Raw genomic sequence first — 22,762 nt, 5'->3', positions numbered from 1 at the left:
TCTTCAACCCCCAAAATCTCTTCTTGTCTTTGTCGCTTTGTGACAGTGAAAAATCAGATTATTGAAGAGGATCAATTCAGCTTTCTGTTGTTGCATCCATCATGCAGTTGCCTTTATGTTTCTCTCTGTCTTGATTGTTAGTTCATGAAACAAATAAAAGAACACACACACACAAATACTTTCATGCCCTCTAGGCATTGGATTGACTCAACATATACATCTATTTCATGTATTTCCATTTGTGTGTGTGTGTGTGTGTGTGTGTGTGTGTGTGTGTGTGTGTGTGTGTGTGTGTGTGTGTGTGTGTGTGTGTGTGTGTGTGTGTGTGTGTGTGTGTGTGTGTCAGTCACCTGTGAAACAGTGAAGGCGTCTTGTTTGCATTAGCTACAGGGGCTTGGTGGGGATGCAAACTCCTGACGGTTGAGTTGCTCCAAACTCGGACCAGTTTACATAACTGAAGCAGTGCACTTGTCTGGGGAGCCTGCCGTTAAATCACGGTGTGTGTGTATGTGTGTGTTGATGAATATTAAGAATAAAAACAGGAGGCTTCATTCACACTGGCAAGTTTAAATAAACCGAGCTTTTGCTAGAAAGACGTTTAAAACCAAACCTTAAAGGTGTGATGAGTTGAAAGTTTCCCATTATTGCTTGATTTTTATCTAGTTATTTGATATTATCATTATTAAACAGTCAACAATAGTGGGATGGAAACTGGAACACCAGGAAAAAACCCACAAACACAGGGAACAAGCAGCTCCCCACAGAAGGACACAAACTGAGGATCTTTCTCTCAGTGAGGTGAGAGCTAACCGTCACGTCATTAAACATACAGGCAAAAGGACCAATCCGACCTGTGGGACAGCTTTTTCTGGTATCAGAATCACAATTAAAACTTTATATAATTTAATCAATAAAACTTACTGCTTTTTCTTCAACATCAACTTGACTCTCGTTGTTTTAGTTTGAGTAACTTTTTTAAGCATAAAATCTAACAGAGAGGATGAACACATGAACACAGCTGGACCCTGGAGAAATGACGTAGCCTGAGAAGTGACACACATTAACCTGTGGGAGAAACACTGTGACAAACAGGCTTGAACAAGTTTCATCAGCACGCACAAAGTTGAGTCATTTGTTGCTTATTAGTTAGAAGAGACTAAAATATCATGGACTGCTTCACTTCAAAGAAGCTGTGAAGTTTCATGTGTGTAACCGTTAAACAGGGGTGTTTCTAGACCCCCTGGGGGCCCTAGGCAAGGGGGACTATGGGCCTTCTCAGGCCCAGAATCATGATGAATAAAATCCAGGATGAAGGATCAGCAAAAAAAAAATACTTTAATTAATAGTGTTGAAAATTTTGTCATAATCCGTGCCATAGTTTGGAAGTTATGTTGTTAACAGACAGACAGACAGACAAACAAACAAACCATGCACTCATGCCACACATTGTATTTCTCACGCTGAAAAAAAACAAAAAAACGTTAAATTTGTCTGGTGCACTGCTGCTATGGAACTGGGAGGACTCAAACGCGTCTGCAAGCCTCTGACTTACCTGTCAATCAAAAAAGAGGGGGGGGGGATGTAATCATTCATTATCATCCATCATCCATTCAGCTCTGTGAAACTCCTGTGTATATTTTTTATGTTTCTCACATTGTTCTGTTATATTGTACATATGTGTCTGTCTTAATTGTATATTTAAATTGTATTTAATTTAGATCTGTTATTATTATTATAGTCTACATATGTACCTGTTTTAAAAGTATATTTTAATTATATTTAATTTATATCTGTTACTGTATATCTGTTATTTATTTAATTATATCTGTCTTAAATTTCTATTTAAATTATATTTAATTATGTCAGTTAGCTTACATCTGTTATTTAATTATATCTATCCTAAATTTATATTTGAATTATATTACATTTTTTTTTATTTATGGTTGGGCTTTGTAAATTTCACATTTCACATTTCTATTCCATTTATATTTCTTTTCTCTGTGCTGCTGGAACACTGCATTTCCCCCCTGTGGGACAAAAAAAGGACTTTCAATCAATTAAAATCAATCTAAATTATTCAAATGTCACTGTGTGATAACATGAGACAAGGCACCAATAAAATTTGATTTCTAATGGTGCATTCACACCGGACGTGTCGCAAGCGTCGTGAGCGGCGCTTTTCTATGCAAAGTCTATGGTGGACGAGCGTCGTGGAGCGGCGGGCGGCGGGGCGGCGCATCAGGAGCGTCATGAGCGTCGCTTTTCGAGCGTTTCGAGCGTCGACGCCCACGACGCTCGTCCCCGGCGTCAGGAGCATCGTGAGCGTCGCTTTTTGAGAGTTGGGAAAACTGAACTTTCGACGCGCTGCCGCTGAGCGTCAACCAATCAGAGACGATCCCTCCGGTGCTACGTCACTACGAGTGATCCGAGCACCGATGCGGGCCGGCCAGTGTTGCTAACTTGACGACTTTCTCGCTAAATCTGGCGACTTTCCAAAGCCTCTTGGCGACGTTTTTTTGTCAAAAGCAACTAGTGACAAATCTAGCAAACTTCTCTGGTCCTGTGGAGACGTGACAGGACGTCTCGCTGCTGTCGTCAATGAGCAGCGGGTGCTGCGTGAGCCCCTCCCCCGTCCCAAAGCGCTCACAAGCGGTCAGTCTCAGCAGCGCTCCCTGCTGCAGTCAGAGCAGAGAGGAGCAGACCAGCCAATAGCGACTTTTCCAACGACGACGCGGTCTAGCTTTATTTAACAAATAAAGCCAAGCCGCTCTCCTGATGCGATCTGCCATAGCTGGAAACAGAAATCAGCCTCCAGCACGCCAATTAACTGACGTGCGTCGCGAGCGTCGCGAGCTTTGTGATCACCCGGTGTCAAGCGTCGTGTTTAAAGCGTCACAAGCGTCAGCTTCGAGGCATCCCGAGCACCGACGACGCTCGCGACGCGTCCGGTGTGAATGCACCATAACTGTAGATAGCATTTCTACATTTGCAAAAGAATAATGAAACACAATAGATGTATGACAATAGATATCTGCACTTTCATTTAAAAGCTGCCTAATGGTGCATTCACACCGGACGCGTCGCAAGCGTCGTGAGCGGCGCTTTTCTATGCAAAGTCTATGGTGGACGAGCGTCGTGGAGCGGCGGGCGGCGGGGCGGCGCATCAGGAGCGTCATGAGCGTCGCTTTTCCAGCGTTTCGAGCGTCGACGCCCACGACGCTCGTCCCCGGCGTCAGGAGCGTCGTGAGCGTCGCTTTTTGAGAGTTGGGAAAACTGAACTTTCGACGCGCTGCCGCTGAGCGTCAACCAATCAGAGACGATCCCTCCGGTGCTACGTCACTACGAGTGATCCGAGCACCGATGCGGGCCAACCAGCCAGTGTTGCTAACTTGACGACTTTCTCGCTAAATCTGGCGACTTTCCAAAGCCTCTTGGCGACGTTTTTTTGTCAAAAGCAACTAGCGACAAATCTAGCAACCTTCTCTGGTGCTCTGGAGACGTGACAGGACGTCTCGTTGCTGTCGTCAATGAGCAGCGGGTGCTGCGTGAGCCCCTCCCCCGTCCCAAAGCGCTCACAAGCGGTCAGTCTCAGCAGCGCTCCCCGCTGCAGTCAGAGCAGAGAGGAGCAGACCAGCCAATAGCGACTTTTCCGACGACGACGCGGTCTAGCTTTATTTAACAAATAAAGCCAAGCCGCTCTCCTGATGCGATCTGCCATAGCTGGAAACAGAAATCAGCCTCCAGCACGCCAATTAACTGACGTGCATCAAGAGCGTCGCGAGCGTCGCGAGCTTTGTGACCACCCGGTGTCAAGCGTCGTGTTTAAAGCGTCACAAGCGTCAGCTTCGAGGCGTCCCGAGCGTCGACGACGCCCGCGACGCGTCCGGTGTGAATGCCCGGAGTGGACTTCGCAGGTGGAAAAACCAGGCTGAAAGCAGTGAGTGACAGTGCCATAGCAGCAGCGCACCAGACAAATTTACTGGTATTTTTTTTCAGCGTGAGAAATACAATGTGTGGCGTGCGTGCGTGGCAAAAGACCGAAATGCGTGACTGTAAACACTCAATGTGTGAGACTTGAGGCATGGGGCCGATTTTGCTATAGGCCGACTTAGTTTGGGGCCGAGTTGGTTAGGGCCGACTTGACTGTATCCCGATGCAAGCTGTGGGGGCGCCGTGGCCGTACAAGGGGCGCCCTGACGCTCCATGTTCTGAGTGAGCACCGCTCTGCGCCGCTTCGACGCTCCGTGTGAGCACCTCACTGCTCGGCAACACTCAGCACCGCATGAAAACCCATGTGGAATATATCCCAGCTACGCCACTGCCTGAGTTGCCTGCCCCATAGCGACGCCTCTACCGTTAAATAAGTCAGTCTTTATAGATCACTTGCTGAGATGCTTTTAGAGAATAGAAATGTAAAGTTTCAGGTTTTATGGAGGTAACTGTCTTTCTTCATGTTAATTAAGACTTACAGATATGGTTCGAGGGGCTTGGTGTCTTACTAAAGGACACTTTGACACATGGAGAAGATGAGATTGTAACCTGAAGCTTCGGCCTCGGGGTTGGAGAATAACAGTCATATAATTTCAGTTTGTAAAAAAAAATATGAAGGAATATGGAAGCTATAGTTAAATAATTTGCCCATGAAATACTTAGGCTGTCCGTCGTTTAACTGCTCTGTCATTAAGAAAAAAAGGAAGATGTCGCAAAATCCAGAAATTTAATCTCTCACTGAAAGAAAATGTGATGAAGTTAGATAAAATTCTAACTATACAACACTCGTGGCCATTTTGCATCCCAGTTGTGCATTGCTACCAACATGAGATTAAAAACAACTTTCCTTTTCACTTTGAGTGCTTTTCAGGTTGAAAATGTTTATCTTTATTCACATTCTCAAATTCACACCCTATCTCTCCGCGGCAGCTGGGTTTTCACTCCACCTTTGGAACAGCTACACACACTTTTACTGAACTCATGCTAAAGGTTTGCTCATAAATTTACCTTGAGGATTAAAGTTTCTGACGACACCTCACTGACATGCCTTTCATATTATTTGAAAAGCTTGTGAACGACCTATGAATGGTGCATTGTGGACTGTATCAAATAGTGAATCTGAAATTACTTTAGCATTTTTATTGTTTATTTTTAATTTTAAAACACCGTTATCAAACATTCTGATGACATTTGATTAAAACAAACCAGTAAAAATGCACAGGTGAAGTGTTATTTTCGAAATAATGCTGTGAATGGTATTTAGTGAGTTCACTGTAAATCCCTCATCCCTGATTTGATTTGATCATAAATAAATGGACATTCCTTCCCTTCTGTAAACAAAACAAACAAAACAAGATGAATTATAACAAATAAACACTTGAAAGGATTAAAAAAACCCATAAAGAAACACGTCTATTATAAATTAATAATCATTCCTATGGATTCAGCTGTTGACTTAATGTAAAAAAGTTTCCTATTAAGATCGGAAAGTAAACAGTTTAAATATACTGTAATATACACTATGTTTGACTTATGTGTGGCTCACACCCATCATCACCATCCAGTAATTAGGGCTGAATTATTTCAAAATGCCACATCAAAGTCATTCCAACAGCAGCTGAGTTACCTGAGGACGGTCCAATCAGGACTTGTCATCTCAAATGTAATTACAGCTAAATAAACAACAACGGTAAGCGGCATGACTTCAAACTTGAGGGGGAAAAAAAAAAACCTTCAAACAATACAGAGAGAAGAAACAACTTGTCTAATAGTTTATTAGTACATTTGACTGATTGATTTACTTCGAGAAAAACCAAATTAGCCTCGTTTTCAGGAGCGTTTCCAGTTAGTTGCTGTTCAGGTTTTCTTGGAATGAGTCACGCGCTGCATAACTCACCCCTCACCTGATAGACAGTATCCCAGTCCTGCCCCGTAACAGGGCTCACAATTAAAGTCACGGCTGGTTGCAAATGTCAGTGCGTCTATGTCAGTTGGGCTCTGTTCGGATCTATGTGTCAACACCTCACAGATGTCTCAGCCTGCGCCGAGCCCAGGCACATGCACACCAGCATTTTTACCCATGCCTGCACCTGAAAAGATCCCCAGTTGCACAATAGGCTCGCATGTCAGGGTGGCTGTAGGAGTCGAGCACCGTCCTTATTTTGTTCTACTTCATTAACACGGATTCATTTCTTCTTCTTCTTCTTCTTCTTTGTGTGTGTGTGTGTGTGTGTGTGTGTGTGAGTGTCTGCAGTCTGGGTCTGAGCAGAGAGTAGAGTGAAGGAGGGAGTTACAGGAGCCGTGTTGTTACTGCACACCCAGATCTTGTGGTTTTTGGTAAATTTCCCATGAAGCAGAGCTGCGCCTGTCTTGCCTCTTGAGTTACACATTACGGCTCATTCTGTGTGTGGACATGTAATGGCACGCAATCAGGCTTCAGAATAAATGCCATGTGAAAACATTTATTTTTAACTGATGCTTCTGCAGAAAAAAAAAATGTTGTGTGTTTCTCAGAAAAATGCATGAATTTAAAAGAGTGATTGCTTTGGTGTCTTTTGAAAGCGTAGATAGGTTGTGTGTTGTCGATCAGAGAGCTGACACCAATAATGTCATGAAAATACCAGACAACACTAAATGCTGTTAGCTCTGCGAAGGGCGATCATCAGAAACTGGATTCCTGGTGCAAACGGCCAGTGCTTCCTCCAGGCTTTTGGCAATGTGCCAACTTATCGAGCATCTCTCGGTGGCAGCTGTTCACTGTCGCCTGTCACCTCACCTGTAGTGGAATTTCTGCTGCTTGCCGGCAGTCTATAGTTGCACAGCTGTTCTCGAGTCCACCTTACTGATCTACACAAAACTAAGACTCGACAACTGATATGGTTGCGGTTACTGTACCCATCTTCCATCTGAGGATGAAAGTATGAGTGTATGCCTCACGGAGAAAATATCAACCAGACAAAAGAGTGAACAAACAAGCCTGCCGAAAACCTGCTTGAGTGATGGAAGAATTGACCAGTTAGCTTTATTCAAACAAATACAACAGCTATTAATAAGATGCTGAAACACTGTGAGGAAGTGTATTACGATGTTAATTCAAATGAATGTAATGCTAATTAAGATGGTAAAACCACTGTAAATGTTTGTGGAGAAGTAAGTGCTTTCCGCCTCACAGAGGATTTGTAGTTATACGCGAGTCACGCTTTCGTTTTCTACAGAAGATTTTAAAGGCACAGACATGGTTGCTAATTTTTGTTGATGCAGGCAACAGGCATTCAGTCAGTTATTGAACACCTAAGAAAGACAACTGACCCAACAACTGACTGACTGACTGACTGACTGACTGACTGACAAGAAAAGAAAAAGAAAAGCGGTCTCAACCCAGGATGAGGCTGGACTTGCCACCGGGAGGGTTTCTCCGGCCGCCTGAGCTGTTGGACTGACTGACCGACCAACAGACTACCAACCAGCCCGCCAGTGGACCTGCACTCAGAGAGAACATGCAAACTTCACACAGGAAGCCCCACCTGGTTAGCAGTCTCACTCAAGCAGCCCATACATTTAACACTGATCTCTTCTAAAGTATCCTAAAACATGCTAGAAATATATTTCTTTAATATTTTATAGACACTTCAGCTGAACTACAATATTTCTCTTGTATTCTCTGATATCTTCCCTTATGAATAAAGCCGGACATGTTGTTGTGTCCTTTTTCCAGGATTTTTATTTATCTAAAATGACTTTTTGTAACTTTATATCTGCACTACGTGAGCTGTATCGCTCAACTGGTCTAACTTGCAGCCAGAAAGCACATCAACACACATGCAGGTACAGTAAAATGATTCTGCCAGCGCTACCTGTAGGGTTGAATTGATTGATTACCCTGCCTCTACAGGCTCTCGTCTGTGTGAGCTGGGCATGCAGCCACAGCTGTAACTCCAGTATCACAACAATAATGTGCCGTTCATTTCTTTAAATCTCCTCTTTTAGCTTTGCTCGTTCAGTCCGATGCACAACAAGGCTTTTGTGCGGCATCGCTGACAAGCTTTCACCGCCGCCTAAATCCTCTGACTCCTCTGCAGGAAGATACAGGTATTCATCCAGCTCCCACTGACATCCTAGAGCGCAGCGTTGTGTTTTCTCAGCTGTCAGGCACCTGACATCTGACTCTCTGGGCTTGGCACGCGGAGCGCTCGTGGAAAGAGTCTTGGCCTTAAAAATGCATGTTTCTCATTATGTAGTTTATCTGTTTTGTTTGATATGATGAGATGATTGATTTTGTGTATAAATGGGTCTTTAACAGTAGGTTTTTGTACAAGAGTAATAAATACAGTCTGATGACTCCTAAAACTTGCTCAACCTTGTTGGATTGTGACCCAGCCTGTTGCTGAGCTCTTCATACTGGAAGAAGGATTTGTCCTGCAGATAAGATAAGATCAAAGCTCATTTCTAAACATCCAGATAAAAATTAAGTCATACAATATAAAAACATAATAAATATGCAACACAGCATACAGTGGAGTCATTTTTTCCACAAACCTTTTCTAGTTTTGTGAAAGAAGAAATCTTCAATAATCTGGATTTGCACTTCCTTCTAGTCAACTTGGCACTGAAGCCAGAAACTGCAGGGACAGATAAGTTGTCTGACACCACATTGGATCTTAAATGAACCTCAAGCACATCCTCCTGCATGAAAATTCAATATATCTGATAGGAGTGAATTGTGACAGTAGTGAAGTAAACACTCTGTTATCTCTGTCAGAGAGGAGAAAAGTACTGATAGCTGATCTGTGATGAATGTTGAGAGATTTGTTAAAGGGCCCTGAGATGACTGCGTTGATTTTATCTAAATAAATGGAACTGTATTGGTTTAAATTGAATTTGAGTGTGGAAAACATGGTGACAAGACCAGAGCCAAACCATAAAGTCATGAACATGCAGGGACAGTTGACAGTCATCTCTGTTTGGTGGCTGCAGCTGCTTTAGGAGGACTGAGGCCTTCTCTCAGAGCCTCCTGGCGCACGTCAGCTGTCGGCTTTAAAGATTAAGAATGTTTGTTATCTTTGATTTGGGCTGCGATACTTGTTTGTTTTTGGTAGCAAACTGAGATGACAGGCTGCGTCCTCCCAGTATTTCCTACACAGACCCATAAACAGCGTAGATCCTGTTGGCAAAGCAACAAGGCGGTTTTCTAAAATGTCACCAACGTTAAGTGTTTCATATAGATGTCATCATCACATGAGTTTAGTCTGTGTAACAGTAAATATACTGACTGCTAAACTCGTTGTCCTCTCAATGTGTAGCCGTGAGTCTTCAGCTTTTTTCCTACATCCGATAGAAGAGACGCACACGGCTGCAGTGGTGGCTCCACCTCTTCATGCGTGGCCTGTCTGAGACTTGAGCACGACCTTCTCCAAGGGGACGCGGTGCGGAGCGGCCCACTTGTGCAAGTTTCAGTGAGTGCGTGTGTGAGAGAGGCAGCTGTGCTGTGCGGTGGTGTGAATGCATACCTGTAGCTGGGCCGTGCAGAGGGAGGCAGCCCTTCTGATTCAGCCTTGCATAGTAATTGGCCAAGTAAGGCATAGAGAAGAAATCTAGACTGGTATGCTGTTTCTTTCCAGAGCCACCTGTGTGTCTGTTACTGCGGGATTTGTACCTCTTCAATCACTGACACATGTGGATTACCTGTACTTAGAGCAAGAAGCCAATACAAGCCACATCTTGTGTGCAAGCAATCAGACGCTCAGACGCAGCATATCTTTCACTTTGTGCACTGAATCTTCTGACGGTCTGCTACCAGTGTAATTGCGGTAATTACCTGGTTAAGAATGTTGTTTTAATGTAACCTTTTGCATTTAGGTATTTAATACATTTTAAAGAGCAAACACAGCCTCCCACTGCAACGCTAATGTCCCAAAAGACAGCCTTTCATTGAAGTTGTTCATGACATAATTGCACATGTATCCTCCTGGAACTTGGCAGCTTGTACAATAAGTAGCATCTGTTGTTTTGTCTTGATGCGCTGCGGGGTTGAACTTGGCAAAGACAGCCAAGTTCAGGTACAAGCCCAGGTTACAGGTGGGTCAACTGTTGAGGAAGCTGCAGGTGAGTAAGACAGAGAGAATAGGAAACGCTGTTACTGACAATAATGATAATCTCCCTCATCAGAAAGCGACTCACCTGGATTTCTGTCTGTGTGTAGGCACAGGTGAAGTCTGCCCCAAAGCCAAGACAGTTTGCTTTTCTTTGTTTAGCTTTCACAGTTTCTTGTCATGGTCTTTGCACCATTCATGGTTTCCGCAGGTTTACATGAACTTACATAATATGCTGGTCGTGTCCATTATTTTTACAACAACAGAGAGAGCGAGGTCAGCAGAGGTTCATAGATTAAAAGCCTCATCAGTAATCCAAATACCAACAATCTAGACACTTGATGCCAATGTGAAGAGAGGTAATGTGGAGAAGGATTTTTTTCCTTCCATTTTTGTGCATTTGGCCACCATCGCGGTAAAATAAACATCTGAGAACTTAGCAAAAAGAAATAATAAACTGATTCATACAGTTTAATCTGATATGGCCTGATCGTCTTAATTCTCCTGTTTTGTTCCCTAATCATCTGATGATTTGTTTGGTGAGCTGTCACTGCTGTAAAGAAAAAGTACATAATCGGATAAAGATGTAATGCATTGCAGGAAGGGAATTTATAAGTGACATTTGTAGAGTTAAGGAGTTAGTCTGGCTTAGGATGTGATAATTGCCTGAAATTTGTACAAAGTAATTCTCTAATCCAAAAACAGTTTTGTTTAATGTGATGAAGGTTTTGCTGTTTGACAAGTTGTTCTGGACCATTTCACAAAAATTGAGACTTTATTTTTCTACCTGGGTGTCTCGGCTGCCTGCTGTAAATGTGGAAATCAAAGCCGACCACGGTCCCAGAAATCCTAATGTCAGGGCAACACCTACATATAGGTTAGAGGCCCACATGTACATTCACGCTTACAGGCAGGAATGGGAACAGAGTGCAAAGATGAAGAAAAAAAGATGCATTGATGTGCATTCCTTTATGTTTGAATGTGTTTGTGCACATGCTCCTGTTTTGTGCCTGTGAGTGAGATTCTGGCTGCGTTACAGGTTCCTAAAGCCGGGCACCCAGACTCAGTCATGCAGAGAGAGGCTTCAGCAGCACAATGGCAGCGTGATGGGTGTGACTGCGTCTGGGATTAAACTGGGTGAATAGATCCAGAAACAGACAGGTTTCACGGCTGAGACTCCTCCTTCAGATCCAACGGGGAAGTCCTCACACTCTTCACTGACAGTATCACAATCGCAAGAGATATTTGGTTTTATCGTGTGTGGTCTGATGTTAAAAGTTTAGTTTATTAATTGAGGCGTAAGCTTCTAGTCCTCAAACAAACACCTTTTTCCCCTCTCCATTTATTCTGATTTCCTCCCCTCGCCTCAGGTTAATTGATTTGTTTGTGTATCAACTTTTTGTTGAGGCACCATTTGAATGGACTAATGGATTTGCACACCAAATGTTGTCCCATAGCCCTGTTTTGCATGCTGTGCGGCTGGCTCTTAACCTAGCGCCAGTTTTCATGAAGCCCTTCTCTCTGCTTCACTGTTGGCTCACACTTGAAGTAACCCTTTTTTTACGAGCACGACTACAGAGTAGATTTTATGAGCAGGAGTGAGCTACATTGGAGTTAATGTGCTCAGAACTGCCAAACAAATCTGGCTCCAGCCCTGGAGTTTGATAAACAGGCTCCAGGAGTGGAGAGGGAGCCTAATGTTTTGTGTGGAATTAAGACATAACTTCATCTTATTCTTTTAATTTGAGAAGAGAATCGTTCAGGCTTTATTATGCACTGTCCCTGCAGTCTTAAGGCTTTGTATCATATGACTTCATTTATTTGCAAATTGGTTATGTTGTACAGTAATTAGTTCCCTGGCCTCACAGCGGGAAATGCTCAGATCGAGGACAGTTGAGGACTGTGTGGAGTTTGCATGTTCTCCTGCGTTGGCATCCACCCGCAATCCAAAAACTTGCACCTGAGGTTAATTGGTCAGTTTAAATTGTCTGTGTGTGTGTGTGTGTGTGTGTGTGTGTGTGTGTGTCTGTCTGTCTGTCTGTCTGTCTGTCTGTCTGTCTGTGTGTGTGTGTGTGTGTGTGTGTGTATGTGTGTGTGTGTGTGTGTGTGTCTGTCTGTCTGTCTGTCTGTCTGTCTGTCTGTGTGTGTGTGTGTGTGTGTGTGTGTGTGTGTGGGGGTTGTGATCGTCTGTCTCTTTGTCCAGGATGTACACCGCCTTCACCTAAAGTCAGCTGGGATTGGCTCCGGCCTCCCACGACCCTGATTTGGATAAAGCAATATGATGATGGACGAATGAATAGGCCACCAACATGAAATGAACACATGCTCGTCAGAGTTTTTCAATTCATATTTCAGTCCAGTTCTGCTTCATATTTTTTGCTTTTTTTTTACAGAGAGTTTAAAATATCGTGACAAACACTAAAAATACCAGCGTCTGATCTGATACTGCGAGCAGGAACTGAGAAGGCTGCTCCGATACCACCACATACCACTCTAATTCCACTTTACAGCAACTTGATCCCAGCTGACATCAACCTCTCAGCGGAGCAGGTAGTCTGTGAACCAGGATCACCGGCAGCCAGAAAAACAACGGAGACAAGAGTGGAACTTGCTGGAAAATTATGAACAAGAGTTTTGACAAATGGTGACAAACGGATGAGCGGCAGTTTTTTTCACCCATTTTCTGATGCTATGGATGAGGTACTTCTCATATAAACAGACTGACCAGAGAGCCTCTAAAAAAAGAAACACCAGGACTGAAAAGAATGTGACTATTAAGTTACAGATCAAATAGATGAAAGAAGAGATTCCTGATAAGCATTTGAAGTTATTGTTGTGATTAAATTGTGCAAAATCTGGAAATATCCCCAACATTTGACAGTGGATAGAAGTGAAGGATGGGATTAGAAATAAGAGATAAAAAGACGAGGATGGAGCTGGCAACACGGGACTCTGCAGAAGATTCACACACTTATAAACTAATGTAGAAATGAGAGACGTCAAGTTTTAGCTTCGAGTTGTAACTTAAAAAAATCTGATATGAAAATAAAAATTCAAAATTAATTGTTTAATTCCAATATACAACCACCAGGGTAATTTTTAAAATGGTTCTAGTACTCCATTGTTACTGCACAGTTCATTAGTTATTTTTTATTTATTTATGTATTTTTTTTACTTTTATACATATCTGAGGTTAGACTAATTTTGATCCAGATGATAGCAATAAAAATGAATTGAGACTGACTCTGTGTGGGATGGTTTTGGTCTCACGGTGCTCGTTTGGTCTTTATGTTCCCCTCTTCATTTTCTCAGCTTCATAGTTTCGATGAACCTGAATTAAAGCTGCAGTTACCTGATCTGATACACTTTGTTCAAATTCTTTAAGAATTTTAAAGAAACTCAACTCTTACTGTCGTGCTTTTAATCATCAAATTCTACTTTTGGGATTTAGACAAAAAAAAAAAAAAAAGTAAATCTAAAACGGGACCTCTCTTAAAGGTTTCTGCTCAAAAACTGTATCTGCTGATTTTCTTTTGGTCTGAAGCGTCGATTCCACTTTATGCCACAAACACTAACTGTAAAACTTTAGTGGAGAGCTTGTTTCAGACTGTTTCAGAGTGATCAAGGTATTTAAAGAGAAACATCACTGTGTTTTACGACAATTATTTGTGTTTTTTATGTTACAGAGCTTTCTCTCTGAGCCTTTGTTTTTGACGGAGGCTTAATTAAATCAGAATTTTATAGTTATATTTTATGGACCTTTTCTGCCTTTGTAAAATTCCCAGTGTGTAAGCCTGACTGACAGAGACCCTCACACTGACATGGCTGCTGCTGGAAGCAAACCCTGAGCCGGAAGCTCTGCCAGACCTGACAGACGAGTGTGGCGTCAGACCCCCGCAGACCCTCGCCCTACGATCCGCAAATATGCAAGAACCCACACAGGTGAAGTACCTCCTCATCCACTGTTAGCACTTACATGCTTTTCTCAGAGCCCACCTCCCTCCCTCTCACTCTCTCTCTCTCTCTCTCTCTCTCTCTCTCTCTCTCTCTCTCTCTCTCTCGCTCTAGCTGCCTGACCTGTCTTACTGCCTCGTTTGTCATCTCCAATCACTTGCTCTTTGAGCGGCTCTGACAGACAGGGGTATTAGCCGCCTCAGTCTGGTGTTGAGAGCTGGGCTTCCCTGTTGAATAGAGAAACTATGTATGAACACCGCAGTAAAACATGTAGTGGCACACTCCCATGAACAGCTGCTTCGCTCTATGTGTGTGTGTGTGCGTACGTGCGCGTGTTTTATCTCCTTTGACTGTCAAATCTTCGATTGGTTTCATTCATTCTTTATTCCAAACTGGCGTCTTTCTTTAGAATTGGCTTTCTGGTTTGTGCCGCCAAGTGTGTGTGAGAGTTGAAGAGAATGACCGTGTTGTTGGATAAAGTCCTCTCAATGACTGCCAGCGCACTCCATTACAAATTAGTGTTATCAGTAATAAACATGTGACTAAATAAAGGTTGAACTTGTATCATGGTATAGATTAAGGCCCGTGGCGGTGCAGTGGTTCACACGCAAGTCAAATTGCAAGCAGGTCAGGAGTTTGAGTTTCTGTCTGGATTTTGCACGTTTTAGACCAAAAACATGCATGTGAGTGTAACTGACGACTCTAAATTGCCTGTAATGTGATGTGAGTGTGTGTGGCTGTTGTCTGTGACGGACTGGAAACCTGTTATAAGAATCGACCTGCTGTATAAAACATGAATGCTCTGAATAATAAAGACACATTATGTGTTATTTCTTTGTCAGCTTTACTGAGGAGAATTAGCTTGAACTAATGTGAACAAAATTTTCATATCTGCATAATTAAAAGTGGCATTAAAAACCAATTGATGCAATCATCTACACATCCACCGATATACACACTTAACGAAAGTTGCAAACCTATTTCCTGCATTTAAAACAATTTCTCAGGAGATGTTTTATTTGCTAATTTTTCCAAGCCCTATTTGCGACTGACTCACGTTGTTTGGAACTGTTTCACAATGCAAACAATAGAGTCATTACGACAAAGTGGCTCTTTTGTTTGCTGCCAGAGCGACTTGGATGGGTTTAGTGAGAGATTATGGCTCAAGTTAAAGTCTATTATTTACTCATTAACATGGTGATCCAATAAACATATCATCAACCTTTTACTTAGAGATATATCCTCATTGAGTCGTGTAATTTGTAATTTTCCATTCATGAGCATATAATCAAAAGCTTCTTAAGAAAAAAAAAAACCACTCTGGAAACCGCATTCATTTCCAGACTAGAAATGAAAACAGACAATGCTTTAAAAAAAGCTGCGTTTCTGTAAGTATAATTTATTTGTTGCTGTGATATTCTTAAAATCTTTTCAAAAATGAATCCAAAATACTTTCATTTCATTAATATAATATTTCATTTTTAAAAAAAATACATTTTAAGTAAGGCATTGGCTGAACTTAATGCATGAAGGTGCTAAACGAATAAGGATCCTGATCGCGATTCTTATGATTACTATTATTGTTATTGTTATTAACGATGGCAACAACATTACACAAGCCTTACAAAAATAATGACCAGGAAACTGGATGCATTTACTGTGTTTGACATGTTGTGATGTTGACTGACGAGTCGAACCAGAAGAGAAGTGCTTGGTCATGACGCATGCCGTAGTAAACAATAAAAGCTTCGGCCCTGCAGGACTACAAACGGCAGCAAAGACCCAGAATTTTTCAACAGAGGATGGAGATCAGAGTGAGGTTAAATGTGTGCTGGATGGGAGATGGAACCAGGGTTTGTTTGCTCAGTGAGTCTGTGGAGCACGCCGGCGACTGCTGCGGCTGCTCTGCGGTCTGCGGTGGTTTGGGGTTGGCCAGAGCGCAGGAGCAGCATGCCATTCATGCATTAAGAGCTGTGGCTGATTCAAAGTGTCAAATATGATGGAGTGGCTAGCCGCCCTGCCAGTTTCAGCTTGTCACGGCTGGCTCGCTGAGCGGCCGCCTGAGTGTGGGGCATCGCTTCGCCTCTACACACATGAATCGTTGGATCCATCTCAGGCAGATGAGCCAGATCAGCTGGATGAGCCGAGTAAAACTTCGATCAGAATGGCTGTTGAAGCACTAATCAAAGGCTCGTGAAGTAAAATATGTTTTTAACAGACGATCAGCTGAGAGGTAGACATTGAGAGCATCTGTGTGAAGGATCAGTGCGTGACCGGTTGTTAGAGTCTGCGGGACGCAGGCCGAGTGGGCAGACACGATGGCTGCAGAGGGCTTTTGGATGAAAGGAGCTGCCGTCTCGGTGGTGCAGCATCCAAGCAGACCACCCACCAGGAGAGAGGGTCTGAGGAATGCTTTTTACTGGATTGCTTTCCTCGTCTTCCCCCCCCCCCCCCCCCCCCCCCCCCCCCCCCCCTCGCCTGCATCCTGCTCAGACCTACAGTGTGTGTGTGTGTGTGGGCATGTGTGAGAAGTGCCATTACATACATTATTTGGACAAGAAGAGTGTGTGTGTGTGCATTTAGCCGGTGTTTCTTTGCCTGGACGTGGATCTTCCACATGCACTGTGACCGCCGCTGTAGTGACTTTGAGTCAGAGGTTCCACTTTCACCTTGTTGACAGACTGTTTGGTGAAACAGTGAGGAGCAGAAGTGACACGTCAAGAGGAAAACTTTAGTTTTTATGCCTCAAAAATATTGATCAATTTGCAGACGATCATGAACAACATCACTCTTTACATGCATAAACTTGCATTTATCCATTCAGCAGGAAATATCCTAGATGTGAATTAAATTACACGGCTTCTTACGAGGAAGAAGAGAAAGAGGTGCTGTTGCCAGACCTCTGCATGCGGCTCTCTGCTTGAGGCACCTCGAGGCGACGCGAGCTGAAACGTTGCTGCTCAGTTTGCATCGTGGTTTGCATTGCAAGTACCCGATTTTGAAAAGAAAGAAGTATGTTTTGAATAAAATGGAAAAAGTATTTGCTTGAGCTGCATCCACTTTGATACTTTGCCTCTCCATGGTGGGAGTCACAGGAGAAGCTTTAATTCATGTGTTTGGAGAGTAATGCCAGAAATTCACAACATCTCTAAATTCATTTTAATTTCATTAAACTGGTCGTACTTTTTTTTTCAAATTCTTCTACGACACAAATGCATGTTATCATGGATGGGCCTTTTCATCAGCAACAACAACAACTTACTATAATGAACTGTAGTTATTCAATTGTTTGCCATAGTACACACATTTGCTTTGGTTAATGAATTAAAAAAAAAATTTTTTTTTGGGACAGAAGGCCATAAAACTGGATGCTGGTCTGTGATTGGCCCTGAAACAACCTGTAGACCTACAGTACCTGCTATCTGTGTTCTTGCTGTTGTATTTTCACCAGCTGTAAACTCACTTCAAGGTGAGACAAGCCGCATGAATTCCTCCTTTGTACAGAAAAGCAAACCGGCCGTGTCGATGAATTTCCCAGCCCGTGTTCAGTTTATGAGAACGCCACCTCGGTTTTAATTGATGAAATCGAATGTGTCAAGTGTGTACACACCCTGAGACATTTAAACCACACCATTGAGAGAGGACAAGTGAAACTATTATATTGTTTCATGATTAAATACATGTCAGGATGTAATTGCAGTCATAAACCCAGTAAGTCAAGAATGGAAAGGAAAAAAAAAAAACAGATGGTGATGTTTCACTGTCAAGCGGTGACAAAAGCCAAAATTTATATAATAACTTCATTCTTGAATTGAGTATTCACTTTATATTTTAGGTACTATGCACCTTTTCTAGCATTAATTTTATGATTTGAATTAAACAACAGTATTAACATTATAGCAGTAAAAAAATCACTAAGAAATCTCACAAGTAAATGTATAACTCATCATTAAAAAAAAGTGGACAGTTCTTTTAGTTGACTTAAAATGTGATCTAAACTTCTGCCCTCACCGACATTGCTTTGTGTCTAAAGTAAAAAATACCACGTTTTACTCAGAAAAGAAGTCTGACTCATCCAAACCATCTTTTCTGTGTGGGAGCCCTCCCTGCAGAGCACTGCAGGCTCGCGGCCACTAGAGGAGGCTTTTCCTCAGGTTTCCCCTGAGTGAGCGAAGCTCAGGTGAGCTGGCACAGTGTCATGAACAACGTTGGATAGGCGACGCCCTGAATCCACAATATCCACCTGTACACATACAACAATGCCAGTTACTGTCGCTTTTGGTTTGCATGCATGTTTGTAGACACATCTCGCATGCACCCAGTCAAACAAAGAGAAGACTGTGTCCATATTTGCTGTGATCAGCAGAGCGACAGGCCGCAGGGTGTGTGACAGTCAGGGCGACACGCTTTGCTGCAGTTCAATAGGCTCGGCTTCAGGACGTTGCAGCTCGGTCCCCCCTGCAGTGGACGGCTGTGGTGGCTGCACACCGGCGTTCGCTCCCGTGTGTGTTGTTGTTGTTGTCTCTGGGTGTAGCAGTGTGGAGCGGACAGTAGGGGTGAAACTCAGTGCACGGAGAGAGGGTGTAGCCAGACTGACAGGTGGTGAGAGGCAGTGGGTGGAGACACTGATGTCTGTCACACAGGTGTCCCTCAGCAGGCTTCATGAGAAAAAAGAAAAAAACAGCAGCTTTGGCTCAGTTTAAAGGAAAAGCACACAAAATAGTAACTCTGGTGTCAAATGAAGCAGCTTCATCAAAGCCTGACTTTAAATCTCATTCACACCAGAATAGACAGAGTGAAAAAATGAGTATGGTGATCTCTGTCTCAACAATCCCACCACATTTCCTCGGTTTTGTTTTTCAGTTGTCAGTATTTCTTTTTTGTCAGTATTTTTTTTTTTTTACTTCTTATTCTGACATTTATTATGATACAAATGAAATACCTGAAGGGTTCAAATAGCATTGAGGGCGTTGGCCTGGCCTCATAACAAACGTTTTATATGTTTATTTTTAGATCTAAAAGTGGGTCATTCATCCATCCATCCATCCATCCATTTTTCATTTCTCGTTATCCAACTCCAGCTCTGGAAGCTGATCTCAGGTGAAGATGGATGAACGTACAAACTGGACAGATCACCAGCCCATCACTGGTCAAACAAAGAGAGACTGGCATTCACAAATACGAGCAATTCACAGTCGGCAATTCATCTCAATTGCATATATTTGGACTGTGGGAGGAAACCGGAGTGCACTGAGGAATCAAATGTTTTTATGCTTGAGTCTAGATCTGATGGTAGTTCCCTTCCTGGTATAAGGGAGATTTTTTGGTATCCGCTTCCTCTTCCAGTTCTCTGGAATTCACAAAGAAACATATGTTTTGAAGAGCTTTCATTTTATTTTTGTCACACTCACCAATATTACAATTTAATGTTTTTGCGTTGCCTCACTTTTTATGCTCTATATTATATATTAAGCACATAAACATATTGGTTGAAAAGCAAAGAAAGGTTCTCATGCAGGTCTAGCAGGGACAAATAATTCTGACTGTGGCTGAAGGACACACACCTCCAATCACCCACGCTACACACAAACAGAACCCAGAACTGTGGAAGGAAGCAGGAGCAGCCGGAGAAATTCAAGCCCAGGAAGCACATGCAAATTTCCACAGAGAAAAACCCTGAGCATCGACATTTTCACTGTGCAGTGCCACTGCTTACCACTACACCAGTACAACACCCACAATAACGTGAGTATATGCCTGTTTGTTTGTGCTGATGATCAGGTTTTGTGGAATCTGATCCTGCTTTCCGTGATCCCAAGTTGGATAAAGTGGTACATAAGATGGATATGGATATTATTCTAGTGTTCTTATGCAAATAGTATTTTAACCTGAGTTCAGATATTTGAATTCCTCATAATGCTGTCAGATGGTAAATTTGTTTTGCCCTCATTCATGTTCATGAACGGTTTACTCAAGGATTAACTTGCAGGGGTAAAAATCTATCAAAGAAGCAGATAAAACACCCCCATGAATTTAGATCAGTTTAAGGTTATTTTCAAACAGTTCCTCTCTACGTGCAGGTATTAAAGGTCCATCCATCCATCTTTAATGCTGCTTTATCCTGTGCAGGGTCTCGAGGCGCTGGAGCCGATCCCAGCTAACTACACCCTGGAGAGGAGAAACAGGCAGCCACACACACTCACATCCACACCTACTGGCAATCTACAGGAATGAATTAACCTCACATCTGTGCTTTTGGACTGTGGGAGGAAACCCGCACAAACAGGGAGAGCATGCAAACTCCACACAGAAAAGCCCGGCTGGCATTCAGCCATCTTTGAGGTAGAAAAGTGATCTTCTGACTTGACCTACTTTTTTAACTCCCGTTTTGAACTCTCACAAAAAAAAAAAAAAAAAAAAAAAACAGCATGAAAGAATCCAGCAGGTGGATGAATAATGCATCGCTCTTCTTCCTGAGCTGAGTCGTTGCTGTTTTCATCTCACTGTAATGAAAACAACCGCCAGAGAGGAGGAAGGCTGCATTGTAGCTGTTTAGTGAGACAGGAATTGAATTTCACTTACGGATTTCAACCTGTGAAGACTCAGAAGTGTATCCATGAATGGGAAGCCACCAGGACAATGACCGTTTCTTGGTATTTATTTGAATAAATTACATTGACTTATCACATTTTTTTTTTCTTTACATCAAGCATACAGTTTTAAAATCCAGTGCAAGAATAAATGAAAAGAAAAAAAAAAAAAAACAGAAAACAAAACAAAAAAAAATTAAAACAATCCAAAGACAATCATGTGCAGCACAGAGAATCCCTCCTGTTACTTACTTCTGGGTAATATACTGTATATATACATCTATACTGTATGTGTATACTTTAGTCACAGTTACAAAAATAAGATACGTTACTGTAGATGCGCGACTATACACACAAGGTGAAAACAAAACACAAAAAGCTGTACAGTCCTCATTGAGGGCAAAGATACACACGATTGTTAAAAAAAAAAATGGAAGAGAAAAAGAAGGAAAGAATTATTTTAGCTTTAAAAAATGAATAAGTACATGACCTCTTCACACTGTATCGCTATTCTTCCCCAGCCTGTTAACATTGTGCTTCCCTCGGGAAAAAAGAAACGAAAACAAACAATAAAACCAAACAGAAACAAAAACACTTAAAATGGGTTTTCAGTTGATTTTGCATCGCTTCTTGTCGTTTGAATAAAATGAGTTGGTCCTTTGATCGAAGAGACATCCATGTTTTGTTTTCAATGTTGAGCACTGTCAGAGACAGTATATCGTAAATACCTCAGCGCCAGAGGTCCTCCGAAGCCCCGGCCCCTCTGCATAACGCAAACCGTATGCAAACCCAGACACGCACCCCTCCCCCGAAACACACGCACGACACAACGGGTGAACGAATACTGCTGCGTGTGAGCCGCAGACTACTTTGACGAAAGGTCAATGCGTCATCCACAGAGAACGAAAACTCAGCCCAGCACCCAACTGCTCGGCCGGCTGAAACATAAGATCTGAGTTTGTCTTCGTTCAAAGATGAGAAAACAATCCCACAAAATACTGCTTATGAACAAACAACTGACCAGGGGAAACTACAGTTCACGTGTAGTTTTATTTTGGAGAGGTCTGATGTGACATGGGGCTGGGCGTCTGGACTGGATCATCATGAAGAGAAAGGATTTCTTTTGTGTGGTTTTTTTTTTTTAATCATCTCGGTTAATCGAAAATAAAAAAAAACTTCCACTGACCCAAAAGGAAATGATTTCACGTCCCACTCGGCCATTTGTGCACTCATTTTCTCCTCCACAAGAAAGCATTCGTATCGCGTATCGTCTTCACCGATGGCTTTATAGACAGCTCAACCACAGAATACTAATCGGTACTAGTAGGAACGCAGCGAGGAACCTTCGGCTGCAGGGAACAGAAATGCCTCAAAGAGCGGTTAAGTGGTTTAAGTTATTATATCACAACACACCAATCATTGTTCACGTTGCTGATAAAAGTACATGTCGGAGGACTGAAACTTATGCACCATATTTTTTTTTTTTTCTTACATCACTTCAAACGGTTTAAACTTCACAGCTTGTGTCAAATCATGTGGTCACTTCACTAATCACTGGCTCAGATATGAACTGTCACATATTTTTAAGAATACACCCTCCTAGAGTTAACACCGAGGAGCTAAAGATCACACGCCTCACCCTGTTGCGCCAAGAGACTGATTTGCTGACACGTCTGTTTGAGTTGATTCAGATTTTTGCAAGTAACTTTGGTATCTAAAATCACACAGACACACACACACACACACACACATACACACACGCACGCACGCACCCATGTAAAAAAAAAAACAATGATAGTCTAATATCTGTCAGCTGGATGAGTCTGTCATCACTCGTGGATGAACCGTGTGAAGTTGGACGGGAGGACGTCGCCTGGAGAGGTTCTCGGTGTGATGAGGTTTCCTCACAAACTGTCTGTCATGAAGAGGACTGTTTAAAACAAAACTACTCAGTTTAACATACGCTTTTTTTTTTTTCTCTTTTTAATAGGATAAAACGTTTAAACACTTGAAACCATGCTCGACTACAGTCTCTAACAAACATGAAGCACATGGACCTTTTTTTTTTTCTTTTGTATGTGAAAGAAAAGTTTCTATCTATCTTTAAGGTTTCCACAAAATACAGTAAATGCGAGAAAG

The 22,762-nt window shown here is 42.5% G+C and overlaps 1 long non-coding RNA gene across 1 annotated transcript; it reads left to right on the top strand.

The window, feature by feature from the left end:
- The first annotated feature begins 2,392 nt into the window (after positions 1–2,392).
- LOC115390090 (uncharacterized) lies at positions 2,393–22,675 on the top strand. Its single transcript, XR_003931641.1, has 3 exons — positions 2,393–2,403; positions 8,536–8,539; positions 22,577–22,675. It is a non-coding gene; the product is annotated as an uncharacterized LOC115390090 (long non-coding RNA).
- The last annotated feature ends 87 nt before the right edge of the window (positions 22,676–22,762 follow it).

This window comes from Salarias fasciatus, chromosome 6 (assembly GCF_902148845.1).
Source record: "Salarias fasciatus chromosome 6, fSalaFa1.1, whole genome shotgun sequence".
NCBI lineage: Eukaryota > Metazoa > Chordata > Actinopteri > Blenniiformes > Blenniidae > Salarias > Salarias fasciatus.
This window is presented reverse-complemented; position numbering and strand designations above follow the sequence as displayed.